This window comes from Canis lupus, chromosome 26, assembly GCF_048164855.1.
Source record: "Canis lupus baileyi chromosome 26, mCanLup2.hap1, whole genome shotgun sequence".
In the NCBI taxonomy this organism is placed as follows: domain Eukaryota; kingdom Metazoa; phylum Chordata; class Mammalia; order Carnivora; family Canidae; genus Canis; species Canis lupus.
In genome coordinates this window covers 7,463,274-7,480,811 of record NC_132863.1, presented here as the reverse complement: position 1 = coordinate 7,480,811, position 17,538 = coordinate 7,463,274, and the positions used below count along the sequence as shown (strand labels likewise).

The window sequence follows — 17,538 nt, the reverse complement described above, 5'->3', positions numbered from 1 at the left end:
TTTAAGATCTAAAAGTTTTAAAAGAGAATGCAGCTCCTTCCACTCCACAGGCAGCACATTTATACTTTTGCAAAATCTAGAGCAGAAGTCTTATGATATCCCAAACGGTTTAAGTTTTGCAGTAACACTACATAAAATCAGAGTAATTTTATTATACACTTGAAGAAAAATCCCTATAGACAGGCTCTAATAAGTGTCAGAAGAAAACAATATTTACACAAAGAAATTGGATGGTCAGCAAGAACCCAATTTACCAATTTTTATGGTTGCTGGTGATAGTAATGAGCCACTTGGGTAAGAACGTTTGGTTTTGTGTGGGTGACATTGGAAGTGAGCTCGGAGTTAGGAATCTTGCACAAATGAGGACTGACCCAGTGGTTGGCTGTGAGTCCCCAAAGAAAGCAAGGGGAAACCAAAAATAGATGGATGATGTATATCTGGCACTTTTACTATTTCTAAAGTGCTTTGGAGATGATCCTTACTAGACGCACAGAGGGAAGTATTATTATTGTGCCCTCAGTACAGATGAGGCAGGTGACTTCGGAGAAATGCAGTAACTTGCTCAAGATTTCACACTTACGACGACGTTAGATAAGCCTCGGAGACTCCAAAAATGGCATCTTTCCTTAATACACCCTCTGGGTTCTGGAATCACACTCCCCTGTCTCAGATGGGAGGTGCCAGTCATGAGCAACGTTTTGCAGCCCTGAGGTCAGTTTGGCAGGGCCTGGGACATCCTGGGACAAAGTCTGAGAGCCACTGAGTCAGAAGCCTCAGTAATGCGGCTTCATTTTTCTAGCCTCAAGCAGCAAGCATCCGTCAGTAGCCTCGCTAGTTAGACATCCTGCTCTTCTCTGTGATCACCACCGATGAAGAACTCAGGACTCTAGAACTTTGTGCCCCATTCCTGATTTACTTCTTTCACTCAATAAATATTTATGGAGCATTACTGCATGCTAGAGCCTCTGCTGGGTGCTAAGAATTCAGCAGAGAACCAGCCCATAGGACCCTACGCTCCGTGAGCTTACAGTTTAGGAGAGATGGGGGCGGGCGATCAATAATTCGTTAGACCAACATTCAGCTTGCGGTAAGTGCTCTGAAGTAAACAGAGTGAAATTGTATGCAGGAACTGTGAAAGGCCTCAATGTCTTTTTTCACTCTTTCTCCTTCCAATCTGTCCTGCTCGCTTTTAGCAAACTTAACTTTCCCGCAAGACTGCTCCCAGCCTGGCTTGCCTCCCCCTCAGGAGCCTGCAATGGTTCCCACCACATCCAGTCTGCATCTCTCTGCCCGACGTCTGTGGAATTCCACGGGCCAGTGCCCCCGCCCCAGTTTGGATCCTTCCCTTCCACTCCACCTTTCAGGAGCTGCCTTTGGTCATTCATTCCAGAATTGGGTTCTCAGTTTGCCCGCTTTCCCTCTGCCCTTGCTGAGCTCACAGAACTGTGTCCTCCACAGAGCATTTCCCCCCCTTACCAGCTCCATGTAGAGGCTGCTCTGGTACGATTGGGCACCAGAGGTCACCGGCAGAATGTGTGCAGGGGGCACCTGGGTGGCTCAGCGGCTGAACACCTGCCTTTGGCTCAGGTTGTGTTCCCGGGGTCCCAGGATCGAGTCCCACATCGGGCTCCCCACGGGGAGCCTGCTTTTCCCTTTGCCTGTGTCTCTGCCTCTGTGTCTCTCATGAATAAATGAACAAAAAATCTTAAAAAAAAAAAAAAAGGGGAATCTGTGTACAGGAATTACGACTCTTCAACAATGATAAAAACTTAGGAAAAACTTACCAAAAAAGCTACCTGCATCCCATGTTTTTCCTTCTGAATTCCCTGTGATTTTGAAAGTCCTTTCTTCTATCTTAAATCACTCCTACCTCACTGCGTACGTATTTCTTAAAGCCTTACTCTTCCTGGCTCTGGGACAGAGCTGAGGCACCCGCTCACTGCCTGGTGTCTGCTAAGTGTTCAGAGAGTGTATGTCAGTTGATTAGTAAGTGCCTGGCACTTAAAAATCATTATTCTACACCCTCCTCCGGGTTCTTTCCTCCAGACTTAAAGAGTGCAGCTCCTTCAACCTTTCTTCCACATCTTTTTCCAACCACTTAATCATTACGTGGCTCTTCTCAAACTGTTAATCAGCTTTTTTTTTTTTTTTTTTAATCATTAGTGAGAGTTTTGAAGAAGGTGTTTAACCAGAAGCAAAAAAAGAAAGTAGAATAAAATTCTGAAAGAGCCTGCTAGGGTGGTTGGATTCAGCTCTCTACTTTGGCTTGGCAGGCCTTCCAACCAGCTCATCGATCAAGCCTCCTGGTGTGGCCCCGCACAACTGCCCAGGCTTGGATCTGACTGTGCACTGCAGAAAAATTAGATTTGGTGGGATGAGAACGTTGCCCATGGCCCCACTGACACAGTTCTTCAGACTATTAATCAGAAAATTCCAGGCCTGGTCAGAAATTTGTGAGCTGTTTTAATTCAGACTTTTGTTTTTTCTGCTTCTAGGGTCATTTTACTGTGAGTCCATAGATTCTTGCTGAGTTTAGGTGCCATCTGTGATGGTGGTGGTTGTGGTGGTGGTATGGTGTGTGTGTGAGGGAAAGAGAGAGAGAGGGACAGAAAGCAAGAACTTGGACTAATTCACACTAAAGTTTTACTGATTTACCATGCAATGTCTCTTCAACATTTGCACCTGGCCTGCCTTCTAAAGACGAGAGAGTGAAGGTGGCTATTGTGGATGGGGGGCTCTGGGCTCTAAACCATCTAAATCAGGAAGGCATTTGGGTTTATATTAATAATCCATGTAATTTTTGCATTCTTCTCCAAATATATTCCCAAGGATAGATTTTCTAAAAATGGAAATCATTTTATTGTTTTTTATCATATATATATATAAACACTGTACATGATGCAGATAATATAGGAAAAAGTATCACGGAAGGTATAAATTATCCCCTGAAGTCCCAACCTCATAAAGTAACATTTTTTACCTTTTTCCTTCTACATTATTTTCTATTTATAAATATACGTTGTTTGTTTTAATATAAGCTTTTAAGCGACCCCTGGGTGGTTCAGTGGTTGAATGTCTGCCTTTGGCTCAGCGCATGATCCTGGGGTCCCATTCTAGTCCCACGCGGGCTCCCTGCATGGAGCCTGCTTCCCCCTCTGCCTGTGTCTCTGCCTCTCTCTCTGTGTCTCTCATGAATAAATAAATACAATCTTTATATATATGTGCTTTTAGATCATCACCACGGTGTAAAAAGACTCTGGCTATTTATCTGGTGGCATCGGGTCCAGGCACTGGGGACAACCCGCCTGTTTTCCGGTTTGCAAAGCAGGACCTCAGGAGTGACTCCCTCCAGGAACCGTGCACATTTCAGAAGAAGAAGGAAGAGAGAGGGCAGAAGAGCTTTCTGGAAATGTGCGGGGTGGCGCTCTGAGGGGCCGTGGGGGTGCATTTCTGCCCGAGTCTCCAGGCCCTGGCCTGCCTCGGCTGTGGGCAGCCCCAGGGGTGCTCGCGGGCCCACGGGGGCGGGGGCCGGCCGTGGCCCGATTTCCCCGAATGACGCACCTACAAACCCACATCAAACGTCTTGCAGGCAGGCCTCCCGCCCTCAGCGGACCAAGCGCGCCGGTGGTGGAGGACCGGCTCCTTCCTTTCGGGCAGGAAAGCTGACGGGCTCCAGGCTCCGCACCGCGCAGGAAGTTCCACTGGGGCGGTGGCAGCGCTCGCGGCGGCGGCGGCGGGACTTCAGGGAAACCCCACACTCGGCCGAGGAACAGGGCAGAGGCCGATGGGCCCGCGTCCTCGCTCCCAGCCGGGGAGGGAAAAGGGAAAGGAGCAGGCGACAAAGTACCTGGCGGGAGGCCTGTCAGTCGGGGGTGCTTCCCGGCCGCCCGCCTCGCCTCGCCTCGCCTCGCCTCCCCTCCGTGGGCGGCACAATCGCCTCCTTATTCAGATATTCATGACACACGGTGGCGAGATAGAAAATGACAGTGGGGAGGAGTCTATTTTAGGATGCTCAGGTAGAGCCTCAAGGGACACTGCAACCAAAATCTGGATCACTCAAAGAGACCAGCTGCCAGAGGACGTCGGTGCAAAAATCTTCTGGGGAGAGAGAACAGCATGTGCAAAGGCCCTGAGGCAGGAACATGTTTCACAATTTCAGGGAATTGAGGAAAAGCTGATGAGGAAGTGATGGTAATGAGCAAAGCGTAAAGGCAGGGACCAGATTTATTTTGAGAATCATCACATATAACATTGTAGACTGTGTTATAGTTTGCACTGGGTTTTGAACACACACTATCTCAATTCAATCATCCCGACATTCCTATTGACTTCCTCCGGGTCACAAAACTAGGAAGTGGCAGACAGGGCCTCTGACCAAGAACTCTGCACAACTCCAGAGAGCACACTATCCACACAGCAGGGGGAGCCATTTGTATCATTGCTTGGAGTTTGTGCAGTGCACAGCCTGAGCCACTGTCCATAGCGGCCCTGTGCTAGCTCAAGTCTATTTTCTCCAAATTTCTATGCTTTTTCTGTGCTAGGGACTGTTGGGAATACAAAGAATAAAGATATTATTCTAGCCCTTGGTGAGCACATGATGCGGTTAAAAAGAAACAATATATGAAGAGATATGCATGATATAAGACAGTTTTTGTTTCTGACAAGGATATTATGAATAATTAAGTAGGGGGTGCAAGATTTGTAATTGGCTTGAAGATTTAGATTGGTGGACAGAGAAATCCATAGGAGTCATCACACACACACTCAATAAAAACCAAGTATGTTTATAGACTACCATAAATGCTTGCCTCCAGCAACTTGAGAATAAAAAAAAAAAAGAACATTTATTATCCTATCATATAAAGGACAGGACCATATAGGTAAAATTTTGGTAAATCTAAGGCAAGAAAAAGAAATCATCTATAAACTCATTAGTAGTGGGCAGCCCAGGTGGCTCAGCAGTTTAGCACTGCCTTCGGCCCAGGGTGTACTCCTGGAGTCCCGGGATCGAGTCCCGTGTCAGGTTCCCCGCAGGAAGCCTGCTTTTCCTCTGCCTGTGTCTCTGACTCTCTCTCTCTCTGTCTCTCATGAATAAATAAATAAGATCTTTTTTTAAAAAAAAGAAAATGAAAACTCAGTGAAACACAACTGCTTTTTACATTTTAGTGTATTACCTTCTGGTTTTTCCTCCTCAAAAAGCAGTGTGTGTGTGTGTGTGTGTATTTATATGACATGTATATGAATGTACAGATATGTCATACATGTCATATAGACACATACCACAAACACATATTACCTTATCGAGGTATAATTTACATGCTTTAAAATCCATGTGTTTTAACTGTGAAGGTTAACGAGTTCTGGCAAATACAAGCACCTGAGTAATCACCACTATGCTAAAGATCTAGAACATTTCTTTATCCCACAACTTCCCTTACCCCATTAGTCACTCCCTCACCCCACCCCACCCTCTCCTCCAGGAAGTCACTAAACTTCTGCAACCTTAGACTAGTTTTGCCTGTTCCAGAACTTTATGGAGTCAAGTGTGTATTCTTCTGTCTCTGGCCTCTGTTGTTCACTGTGTCTCTGAGTTTTATCATGTTACCATGTAGGTACCAGGAGTTTGTTTCTGTTTGTTGCTGACTAATATTCCATTACAAGAATATATATATATATATGAATTTGTTTATTTATTTACCTGTTAATGAACATTTGAGTTGATTCTCATTTGGGGACATCACAAATAAAGCAGCTATGAACATCCTGTACATCTGTGGAGGCGTTTCCATTTCTCTTGAGTAAATACCTGGAAGTGGATGTGCTGGGTCATTTAGTAGATCTGTATGTTTAAAGAAAACTACCAAGTGCTTTTCCAAAGGGGTTGTACCATTTTACAATGTATAGGAATTCAGCTTATTCTGCACTTTTTTTTTTAAGGTCTTTCTTTCTTTCTTTCTTTCTTTCTTTTTTTTGAGAGAGAGAGAATGAGCAATGGGGAAGGGCAGAAGGAGAGGGAGACGCAGACTCCCCACTGGGCAGGGAGCCCAATGTGGGATTCCATCCCAGGACTCTGAGACCATGACCTGAGCCAAAGGCAGATGCCTAACTGACCGAGCCACCTGGGCACCCCAGCTTATTCCACATTGTTTGTTTTTTTTTTTTAAGATTATTTATTTATTTATTCATGAGAGACAGAGAGAGAGAGAGGCAGAGACATAGGCAGAGGGAGAAGCAGGCTCCATGCAGGGAGCCCGATGCAGAACTCGATCCTGGGACCCCAGGATCACGCCCTGGGTGGAAGGCAGGCGCTCAACCACTGAGCCACCCAGGGATCCCCTTTATTCCACATTCTTGCCAACGCTTCGTATTGCTGGTTTTTTTTTTTTTTTTTTTTTTACTATAGCTACTCTTATGAGTGTGGGGGAGTTTTAAGTTGCATTTCCCTGATCACTAATGTTGAGCATTTTTTCACAGGCAAGTGTTTCCATAGTTGTAATTCTCTGTAGCCTCTGCTTCTTAAGTTTACACTTAAAATGACCATTCTCTGTCGTCTTAGTGACCATTATGTTAATGGCTCCTAATACTCCAACAAGAGGATTCTCTACAATGTATTCAATCATTTCTATTAGACATTTAAATGATTTCCAATTTCCCACATTTCTAAATAACACTGAAACCAACATGTGAATGCATATATTCCTCACATATTTTAGATGATTTCCTTTAAATTAATCACAAAAACAAAAGGATCAGGCCAAAGGCATTTTTGTGAGAGTCTAAAATAGGAAGTGGATGTAGAAAATGCTGTCTTTGAAGGTACCAGCTGAGCCCGTTTTCATCTCTCAGCTGTGTGATGAGGTCCCGGGATCGGGCCCCTTCGTGTATGTGATCCTTTTGTCTAGAGACAAGGCTAATAGTTGTTTGGTAGCCACTATTTTTGAGTCCTGGGCAATGCTGGAAAGATTAACGCTATCCTCGACACAATGCTCCGGTACTACGCTTCGCACTCCCTCAAGCCAAGTTGAATTGGGGAGAAAGAAGAACTCTGGGGTGCCTGGTAGATGCCCAGCCGACTGGTGACTGAGGCCATTCCCTAATTTCTGTACATGAAGTCCCGACCGACGGGGCCAGGAACTTGAAGAGTGTTTCGATGCCATGTGGAGTGTGTTCATTTGGATCGTATGTTTGTACGATCCAAAGATTCGTACGGGGGCGGGGGTCTCTGGGAGGGCTGACGCGGCTGATGCCGAGGGGTACGTGGGAGGATTCCAGGGATCGCACCCACTGCAAGGGCAAGGGAGGAGTTGGATCAACCCTGCTACAGCTCAGATGTGAGGCAGACACAGGCATGGCAGAGGGGTGGGCACCTAGAAAAGTATATTAATCCTGTCAGGCCAGCAGAGACCCTTATCAACCCCTCTCCAAGTATCAACCCCTCTTGCTAGTGCGCCCAGCAAACCTAGCAAGAGCCATATTTTAGATGGTTCCAGGTCTACCTCCATATTCGTCTTTCAGGAGAAATTGTACAGGGAAAGGGAAGCAAGAGGAATTTGCATAGCAAATCAGTCCCCGGTAGGGATGCCGTTCAGGCCTGCCTATGTGGAAGAAAACCTTTGGGCGGGTTGCCAGGCTCCTTCTTCCCCCTGGTCTCCCCCCTGAGATGTCCTCTGAGCTCCCCCATTTCCTCCAGGCAGAGGCATCCTTGATGACACTCCAAAGGGCAACCAGTAGAATGTCTCCATCTGCCTGGAGACCCGACACTCACCAGCAATGCCCAGAAATTCCTGATTGTACTAAAGCCACAAGAGTGTCCTTCTCCCACTAAACGGGAACTTACTGAGGGGCAAAAGCCATTCCTCATTCATGGTGTCTTAGCCTGGGTTCCCCCAGAAACAGACCTTGAAAGGAGGATCCAAGGGCAAATGGTTTCTTTAGAGGCTCTGGGAGGGCAGCAAGATAAGGTGTATTATCAAGCCAGTTACCACTGTGGGCAACAGAGGCTCAGTCCTGTGGAAGCCTATGGAAGATAGCACCGAGCAGACCTCCAAGCTACTCCACCTACGTGGGAAGGAGCTGGGGTATTTATCCACCAACCACTAACAGTCATTGGTTGAGGAGGTTCCTGGGAAGACTTCAATTCCTCAGCTCACACCTGCACTGCCTGCATGCAGGGTGGGCTCCAGCAGCTGGGGAAAGCCCCCAAAGAGACATAAGTGTTGGCGGCTGGAAGCCAGGCTACCTTCGTGCACAGGAGTCATAAAGCCAGGAAGCCATGGGCAGGGTGCAGACATGAGCTGTGCCTCCCTGACGTGGCTCAGCACTGGCAATGAACAGATCCTCAATAAAGCAGGTAGGTTGAACTCAGAGGGCTCAGCTAGCTTTGGCCCCAAAGCTATAGCTTCCTTTTGTTCTCCAGCAACCCCTGAATACTGCCACCAGCTGGCAGCGTTATTTTAGGATCAAACCCAGAAGACTAGCACCATCACATTACACAAGCAATGCTTTTTAAAGTGTACTCCCTGGACCAGCAGCAGCAACGGTACCTGGAAACTGGTCAAAAATGTAGAGTCTTGAGTTCTACACCAGACTTACCAAAGTCAGGAATTCTGGGGAGGGAGTCTGTAGTTTAACAAGCCCTCCAGATGTTTCAAATGTACCTTAACGCTTGAAAAACAGTTTTCTCTAAAATTTAGGATAGTTTCTAAGGCAAGGCCATGTGCTCTTTGGTTAGAATGCTTCCTACTCCCGACCTCAAGCACCGGAGAAGTAAGGGGATGGAACTTCTAGAAACCTTTCAGACTCTGGCCCCTCTTGTGGGCTTTCCCTTTCTATGAGGGCTTATTAAATGGAAATTGTACCGAATTACCAATCACCTGCAGAGGAAAGCGGTGCAAGCATACAAAGCTACAGAAGCTGCCCTGAGAGGCATCTGTGTTGGGTTTGACCAAAGAGAGTGGGCGGGGGAGATGCACATTTTCCTGTTTGTTTTCTGAGCTAATATTTAAATTCTTCTGCTTGCCTCTGAACATACCAGGTGGGCAGTGGGGGAAAAGTCATGGGTCTGCCCCGGACTTTGATTTTAAATCAATCATAGAAAATGTGCAAAGGAAGAGTTAAGGGTTGGGGGTGGATTTGTGTGGGAAAAATTAAAGGAGGCACTTGGTTTACTTTGTGTGGACCCAAACCAGACGGGGTAGGGGACACACGGCACTGGGGTCACACACGGCACTGGGGTCACGGTGTCACCCAGCTGATAGCCTCTAGCAGAGCAGTTGCTTTTTCAACAGTGCCAGCCAGAACAGCAGCCAGATGTGTTATTCCTTCAGAAGAGACTCTCAGCCTCCTGATATAAGCAGTGACAGCAGACCTTGTTGGGGACCCCAGTGGTGTGACATCACAATGTGGCCCCATTCAGGATCTCAGGACTGACTGGCCCATGAGCCCAGTATATAAGCTTACCCTCCTAGGGCTGACCTGCATTTACAGGGCCACCGCAACCCAGAAGAGCTGACCTGGGGCGCTGGCCTGCCAGGCACTCTTGGTGAGTATTCAGACTTTCTGAGAACCACGAAAAGAAACCCAGCTGATGACTGGCTGGCCTTGGGGTCCCAGACTCACAGCAGCAGGTCCAATCTGGTGTCCAGGAGTGTGCCAAGACAAACCTGAGCCCTTCCTGGGGAAGCTGCCTCCCCTGGTACAGACACCCCTTTCCTGACGTGTTGTGCGGAGTTGCCATCTGCAGGAACTGATATTCTAATCACCTCCTAGGCCCAGTCTGCCACCTGCCCTGGCTCCCTGGGCAAAGGTCATCTGGGTGCCTGATAGAGACTCTGGGGCAGGGAGGCCAGGCTCTCAGATAGCATAGCCACTAGAGCAGCGCTCTGAGTCCCAGCTTGGGGCAGAGGCAGCCATTGGCCCCGTGATACCCTCACAGCAGTGTGAGCAGGTGCAGCTTCTCTGGCAGCGAGAGGGATGCGGAGACCACCTCCCCTCTGACTGTGCATAATGGCCTTCCTCTCTGTACACTTTGCCTTTTCTCTTTGGCTGCTTTTAAATCCAACCCCCAGTAATGCCCAGTGTATTAAATCCCTTCTGTCCCTCTTGGGACAGTGGGAGAGATTTGAGACCATCATGGGAAGTGGGTAGATGGGTTAGAACACTGGAAGAGTAGGAAACAAGGGAGAATGTGGGGGGTGAGGGCAAGATGCTGGCTTTTCCCAGCTAAGTCACCAGCAGTGGCTTGAGGGGGTCTTAGGCCCAAAGGCCTTTAACAGCCAACAGTGGGGATGGGCACAGGCGGCCCCAGGAGGCAGAGCCAGCCTCCTCCACTGCCCTGTCTGTCCACTGGCTTCCCACATCCGCCTGGACCATTCACCATCCGTAGGAACCAACAGGTGTGCACAGGCACAGAACAATGCATGCACAGGGGTGTTTTTTGGGGGGCACATGATATCAAGCAGGCTCTTGGCTTTACCTGAATGCATAAAGCAGAGAATGAGGCAATTGGAGAAATCTTCTGACCCCAGGCTTTATCATCCTTTTCTTTGTCTTGTTATGACAGCTGACTGCCAGCCTCTCCATACATGTGAAAGTCCAAGTTGTAGTGATCCACCAAGCCTGCTGGGAACATCGTAGCTCCATCCCAGGCCCTGCCAAGAGAAAAGAAGTCTAGAGGTTGGAGCCAGAGGGATCCATAGTCCTCCACCTGCAACAGCCCTCATTAGGGGACACAAGGAACAAACATTAAGTACCTACTAAGTATCAGATCCACTATCCCTGTCGTTGCTCTTGATTCCTGCCACCAAGAAGGTGAAGTAGGTATTTTTGTGCTCATTTTATAGATATGGAAACTGAGAACTATGTTCTGTGCTGGGTGCCGCGTTTTTAGAGGGACATTAACCTAGAATTTCTATACACTCCATATACAGACAAGCATATCCATAGATTAGAGCACTCTGAAAATAGAATGGACTTCTTTGGGAGGCAGAGAGAGTGCCTTTGGACGCATCCGGGCAAACTGGGTGCCTTCCGTTAGCAGGGCTGGGACAGGACCCTTGTGATCAGCGGGGAGCTGAACCAAAAGATCTTTAAAAGCTGTTCCAAATCCCAGATTGCAGGAACTGGGTCTCAAAACCTTGCTAACCTTCCATGTTTGAACCCAAATGGGTCAGGGCTTCCAGGGTGGCTGCCAACTTTGTAAGTGAGGAAAGCTTGGAAGGAGCCATAGAGACCAGCTCTACCAACCTGCTGGGCCCTAGGTAGAAAGCAGGTGGCCAGGCGGGTTCTGGGGGGTGATCCAAGGCCACAGAGTCAATTCCCAACATGAGTATTTGTTGAATAAATGAATGAAGGGGTGACAGTGCCAGCCCTGGAATCAGCCTGAATGCTGACCAAACATCCCTTAGCCCATCTCTCTTATCCTAAAACTCTTTCCTATGAAGATTATGACTCAGCAACACTTACTGAGCACTTACTGCCTGCAAGTGTGTTTACAGCGATTATTTCATGTAATCTGCCCCTCACCCGTCAGGTAGATGTGTCATGGTCCGAATTTCTCAGATGAGGGTGGTTGGGTAACTGCCCCAAGGGGTCAGGGACTCGTGGCACCGCCACAAACAATAATGACAATGCAGGTCTCACCAACTCCAAGGACAGTATGCACCTCCACCTCCCACCTCCCAGCCTGTGCCGGGAAGCCACTTTCCTATTTATCCCTCCTAAGGACAAACTGCTGGTAGCTTGCCCAGCTTCTCAGGGGCTATTTTACCTCCTCTTTGACTCTGTCCTGGCTGTTGTTGGGCTCCCCCAGGCCTGCCTCCTTCAATGCCTGTGCCACTCGCCCTGATGGGAAAAGACAGAGCGACTGTTTCCACACCAACAGATGTTATGCGCCAAGGAAGAAAATATGCTAATCAAAATCAGCTTTGGCTAATTGTAGCAATTTCCCTTCTGCGCACTGCCCTGAAATAGTAGCCACGCTCTGTTCTTTTTTTCACATCAGGGAGCCCCAAATTGGCAGCTTAAATGAGGTTGCAAAGAAGTCAGTTAAACAGGCCTTTTTGCTGCCAGTTACCATGGATGAAGCCTTGAACATGCTCTCCTGGTAAGACCCTAGTTCAACTGTTTGTGGACTTGGCATCTTGCTGTGGCTAATTCATACCCACTGTTAAGCTGTGAGAACCTCATTTAATCCTGGGGAAAAGCAGAACCTCAAGAGATTTAATGAAGTGCCAAGCTCGAGAGCACATGGTCTGACCTTGAACCCTGGTTTACTCCTGATTTCTTCTATAGCCAGCACTGGCCAGTAGAACTTTCCCCATTGAGGGAGATATTCTCATCTGTGCTGTCCCATATGGTAGCCAGGAGCCATGAGTACCATGGCCAAGAGCCATGAGTGTGGCTCTTGAGTACTTGAAAAGTAGCTAATGGAACTGAGAAACCAAATTATCAATTTTAATTTTAATGTCAGTTTGGCCTAAATACCTTGTGTGGCTAGGACAGGGTACCCGGGCAGGGTAACTATAGCCCTGCTAACTTTTGTGATTTCATCTCTTGACCTCATTCCCTCCTCTCCCCCAAGACACCTCCTCCCCACCCCATTCACCAACCAAACCATCATTCTAAGCCTCCAATAAGCCAAATAGTTCCCTTGAGGCTTTGGCAGCATTGCCCTTCCCTCTGGTCATTTTACAGTTTGCTCCTGTCCAACATCACTGCCTCAGATCAAGAGTGTCTGCTCAGAGCACCCTTCCCTGTGTTGTCTGATAGTGTCCCCAGCTCCACTCTAAACTGCTACTAATTTCTCCAAAATATCGTGCATCTTAGTTCAGACTGCTATAAAAAAGCACTACTGACTGGCTTACAAACAACAAACATATCTCATAGTTCTGGAGGCCAAAGTCTGAGATCTGAGGCCAGCATGGACAGGTTCTGGCGAGCATTCGCTTTGGAGTTATGGGCAGCCTTTTTCTGGTTGTTGCCTCATGTGGTGGGAAGAGAGCTTTCTGGGCTTCCTTTTGTAAGGGCACTAATCCCACTCATGAATGTTTCATCCTAATCACCTACTGACCTAACCACCTCCCAAAGACCCCACCTCCTATTATGTCACTCTAGGGGTTAGGGTGATATATGAATGCTGGGGGTGGGGGGCACAAACATTCCACTGTTGCATTGTGCTTCGGTATTGTCCTGTCTGCTACCATCTTCCTGGATAAGAACTTCAGTTGGGCAAGAGCAGGGGTGCTATGTCTCATGATCACTCCACCCTGGACCTGGAACAGTGCCTGGATTAGCACCTGGCAGGTGGAATGTGCTCAGCATAGTGTCTACAGCCAGTGAATACCCTGCAGGAGGAAAGACAGGCACTGCCTCAGTAGGCTTTTGCCGTGTAACTCAAAATGTAGTGGTTTAATACAGCAATGGTCAATTAGGTCTCCCAATGCCCTGGGTCAGAAATTTGGGTAGGGCTCAGCTCACATGGCACTGGGAGCTCACACGGCCTCCAGATGGCATCTCCATGTGGTTAGCATGGAGGTCTCTAGTCAGACTTTATGACAGCTGGCTTCTGAGAGAGGATTCCGAGCTGCCAGGGTTCTTGAGGGCAAAGCACAGTCTTGGCACCACTGCTTCACCACATTCTGTTGGTCTAAGCAAATCCTCGCAAGCCCAGATAAAGGGAGTGGAGGAGACTGCCCACCTCCTGGTGGGCAGGCATACAGGTGGGCAGGGCATACAGGAGGGAAGGACCTCATGATGGCCACCTGTGCATGCTCCTGCAGTCACTCCCAATAGCCCAATCACATTGCTTCTCAAACTGGATTGAATACACGTACCACTTGGCACCTTGTTAAAATGAAGATCCTGCTATTAGTAAGTCTGGGGTGTGGCCTGAGATTCTGCATTCCTAACAAGCTCCCAGGAGATGCCAAGCCTTGAGTCCATGACCACCAGAACCACAGGAAAGCCTGTATTAGAGGGCATCCTGCCAGGGCTGGTCTATGTTTAGGTTTGGTCCCAATACAACCCCTGGTGCATCATTCCACTGGGTTAAGCATTGCTCATTATTACCAAGGTTCATGTGATCAGTCCCTTCTCCCCTGGTCCCCAGGCTCGTGTCCACACAACACCATGAGAATCATCCCACTCCATCCCCCAGAAGCTTCCCACACATTGCTTCTCCAAGCTCTATAGCTCCTTCCTCCTTCACTCCAATATTGGATGCCCACCACACCTCTTGTAAAATTGGTGGGGTGGGGCTCTTTCAGTTACAGTTTAGAATCAAACTCAAAATAACTTAATGGAAAAGGATTGATGGGCATGCTGTGGTTTCAGGAATGGCTGGACCCAGTCCCTCAGTGATATTGTCAGAAAATTGTCACTATCATCAGCTACCTGTCCTCTGGAGATCTCTCTGGAAGGCTCTCCCAAAGTGAAGGAAGAGAGGATCCCCTGCTTTGCAACCACACCAGGAAGAAGGCACCATTTCTTTCCTAATCTTTCTAGCAAAAGTGCCAGAGTTCTCTCTGCTTGGTCCCACTGGAGTCCCATGCCCACAATGAGCCAATCATGGTGGCCAGGAGGTTGTGTTACCTCAACGGCCAGGCCTAGGTCATAGGTATGCTCCTGGAGCCAGGTGATGAGGCCAGTCCCACCCAGGCCACACAGAATGGGGTCAGGAAAGGTGCAAAAATCAGAGAAGGGAGACAGCTCTTGAGAAGCCAAGAACTCACCACAGTTGGCCATGAGAACAGATGTTCTGTGATGGCTGGGGAAGCAGAGGGACTTTATCAATTCCAGGGAGCCTGCAGCCAACCAGGGCTCTTGGCCCCTAGCACAGACTCAAAGGGGATGAACCCTTTAGTACCAGAAAAGACTTGAAAATTAGCCAAGGCATGTCCCTCAGAACACTGGCCCAAGGGATGTTAAGTGAAGTTACTTTAAAGGCTATGGGGATCCCTGGGTGGCGCAGCGGTTTAGCGCCTGCCTTTGGCCCGGGGCGCGATCCTGGAGACCGGGGATCGAGTCCCACGTCGGGCTCCCGGTGCATGGAGCCTGCTTCTCCCTCTGCCTATGTCTCTGCCTCTCTCTCTCTCTCTCTGACTATCATAAATAAATGAAAAAAAAAATTAAAGGCTATGTGGTCCAGGAAGCTTAGGAGACAATGGATTAGGCCAAAACAGAGCAGTTCCCTTGCCACACAGGACTTGTCAGAGCCTTGAATAAGCTGGCCTACACTGAATTCTCAAGAGTGGGGGTGGGGGGGTAATGAAGGCTATTGTTCCTTTGAGCACACTTTAGAAAATTATCAACCTAACCCCACTTCACCCATTTTATAGATGAAACAACTGAGGCCAAGAAAGGGAAAGTGATTCAGGCAAGTTAAGGTAACTAGTTAGTATGGAGTGTCTCCTCAACTGCTGTGACAGTGACAAATCTGACGCCACATGGAAGCATTGCATTGTAGCTCAGGGCGGCCTGTGCCCCAGGGCTGCTTGTTTCCTTCCCCCTGTTCTCCTGTCTCCCAGATATTCCCTGCAGGGGCTCTTCCGTGGCACAGCCCCTGGGAGGGGCATCAGGCTCCCCAAGTGCTGACCCCAGCCTGGGACCTGCCCCTCGCCACTGGCAGAGCCACTGACCTGGCAGGAAGGCCTGTGGGTTGAACAGAGAAACACAGCCATCCGCCCAGCAAGATGGCAGCACTGTGAGGTTGAAGAGGCTCCAAGGTTGGCCAGACATGGAAGGTTCCAGATGTGGAAGAGTAGGGACAGCCAGGACATCGGGAGTGCCAGGCAGGGGGCGGCCAGAGGAGAGAAGGTGCCTGGGGCTAAGCGGGCACCATAAGTCCAGACGGATGCTTACGTCAGGGGGATGTGACGTGGCGATTATCACACAGCGTCTCTGAGGACCGCTCTGGTCGGGGCACTTCACATGTGGTGCTTCCGAGCCACTCAACGGCCCACATTTATAAACAGTAGAAAGTGGCCATTGGTCGGTTGGCAGAACTTATGAGTATTAGTTCAACATGAGAGATTCAAGCTCCTCTCTGCCAAGTACACACTCGTGGATGTGCTGTTAACCTCGCTAAGCTTCAGTTTTCTGATCTGTTCGATGGGGCTAAATGTCCTGCCTCACAGCTCTCTTGGGAGGGTTTTACACATGCATGTGTTCTGAGGATTCAACATGCCTTGCCTATCCATAGTGAGGACTTCTGACGTGATGGTGTGTGATGGTGTGTGACGGTGGTAACGGAGAAGTGGGCTCAGGTCCAGGTCCCTGCAAGGCCAAGATCAAACACAGGTCCAGCCAGAGCCCTGGCTTGGCTCTCTTCTGCCTCTGCACTGCCGCCCGGAGAAGCAGCACGGCGCAGATGGCAATGGCTCAGAGTCCAGGAAGTGCAAAGGGCTTTTCAGGTTTCCCTCTGTATGAGAGGCGGGTGGCATCTGTGTCTCTTTGGTCACTTCCAGATGACTCTATTCAAAGACCAGGTGGAGCAGTGATGTCATGAGAGGGGGGTGGCCCATGAGAGCAGAGCCAGTGCCCAGCATGACTGGGGTGGGGAGGGGCACCTGCCATCAGCAATCAAGGCCCAGAAGGGAAGAGATGAGGGACCACACCCTAGCGTTGTCAGCCGGGTTTCCATTAGTAGAAACCATGTCTCCACCAGTGGATACTTCTCCCCCTCCTTAAAGGTATTTAAAATTGAGATACCATTGACATACACCATTATACTGGTTTCAGGTGTACAACATAATGACTTGATATTTGTATATATTGCAAAGTGATCATCACAATAAGTCTAGTTAGCCTCCAATACCATACATAGTTACAAATTTTTAAGAACTTCTCAGATCTACTCTCCAAGCAACTTTCAAATACACAATACAGTTTTATTAATTAAGGTCACTAAGCTGTAGGTTCCATCCCTGTGACTTTTTTATAGCTGGAAGTTCGTGCCTTTCAACTCTCTTCTCCCATTTTACTGACCCCCACCCCCTACCTCTGGCAACCACCAATCTGTTCTCTGTATCTATGAGCTCAGTGTACTTTTGTTTTTTTGTGCTTTAGATGCCACATATAAGTGGGATCATACAGTATTTGTCTTTCTCTAACTTATTTCACTTAGCATAATGCCCTCAAGTTTCATTTGTGTTGTTGAAAATGGAAAGATTTTCTTCTTTCTTACGGCTGGTGATATTCCATTTTATGTATATGCCACATTTTCTTTATCCACTCATCTATCAGTAGACACTTCGATTGTTTCTATGTCTTGGCTGTTGTAAATAATGCTGCAATGAACACGTGGGTGCAGTTATCTTTTCGAATTAGTGCTTTCATTTTCTTTTTTTGTGTGTGTGAAGATTTTATTTATTTATTCATGAGACACACAGAGGGAAAGGCAGAGACACAGGCAGAGGGAGAAGCAGGCTCCCTGTGGGGAACCTGATGTGGGGCTTGATCCCAGGACCCCAGGATCATGACCTGAGCTGAAGGCAGATGCTCAACCACTGAGCCACCCAGGTGCCCCAGTGTTTTCATTTT

The 17,538-nt window shown here is 48.3% G+C and overlaps 1 protein-coding gene across 1 annotated transcript in view; it reads left to right on the top strand.

Annotated features, from left to right (window-relative positions):
• Window positions 1-9,386: 9,386 nt before the first annotated feature.
• BANF2 (BANF family member 2) overlaps window positions 9,387-17,538 on the top strand; it is a 34,090-nt gene continuing 25,938 nt past the window's right edge. Inside the window, exons 1-2 of the mRNA XM_072799961.1 lie at window positions 9,387-9,541; window positions 10,562-10,814. The gene's annotated coding sequence lies outside the window, so the exon portion shown is untranslated. The remainder of the gene's footprint in view (window positions 9,542-10,561; window positions 10,815-17,538) is intronic.